We start from the raw sequence: 934 nt of genomic DNA on the forward strand, positions 1-934 counted from the left end.
CCTTCCCAATTTTGAACCATGCAGTGTTGCCCTGCTCTGTTCTGATGACTGCCTCTTGGTCCAAATATAGGTTTTGCATTAGCACGATTAAATGTCCTGGGATTCCCATTCTTCTCAGAGTCAGCCACAGTTTGTTATGATCCACATAGTCAAATACCTTTGCGTAATCAATGAAACATAGATAGACATTCTTCTGATATTCTCTGCTTTCAGCTAAGAACCATCTAACATCAGCTACAATATCCCTAGTCCCACGACCCCTTCTAAACCCAGCCTGGACTTCTGGTAGTTCTCTGTTTATTTTCCCCAATTTTGTGGCTTCCCTTTTTATCCAGTTGAAGAAGTGTTTGAATATGCATAGGCATTTGATTCTTAGAAGGTCCCATTCATCTATTTTATCCTCTCTTGGTTGTAAATTTTTCAGGATACTTGGAAGACTGATTATGTTGTGAATTAGGGCATCTAGATTTATTTCAAGCTTTTCTTTAATGAAGTTTATAGTCCTTGGTTTTAGTCCTAGGACCATGATCCACCTAGAGTTGGGTTTTCTGTATGGAATAAGGTGTAGCTCTTGCTTAAGTCATCTGTAGATAGTTTTCCAATTTTGACAACACCGTTTGTTATACAGGCCGTTGTTTCCCCAATTAACTGATTTCATCACCTTGTCAAAAATCAGTTGACCATATGTAGATGGGCTGATTTCCAGGTTCTCAATTCTATTCCATTGATCTATGTGTCTCACATTGGACCAGTACCATGCTGTCTTAACCACCACAGCCGTGTAGCAGGATTTGAAATCAGGGAGTGAGATACCTCCTACCTTTCTTTTAGTTTTAAGGAGTGCTTTGCTTATTCAGGACTTCTTTCCATTCCAAACGATTGCCTTTTCCATCTTGTGGAAGAATGGGATGGGTATTTGTATTGGGCTTGCATT

The sequence above is a fragment of the Elephantulus edwardii genome, unplaced genomic scaffold (genome assembly GCF_000299155.1).
Source record: "Elephantulus edwardii isolate Elephantulus edwardi_28Jun2011 unplaced genomic scaffold, EleEdw1.0 scaffold00298, whole genome shotgun sequence".
NCBI classification, from domain to species: domain Eukaryota; kingdom Metazoa; phylum Chordata; class Mammalia; order Macroscelidea; family Macroscelididae; genus Elephantulus; species Elephantulus edwardii.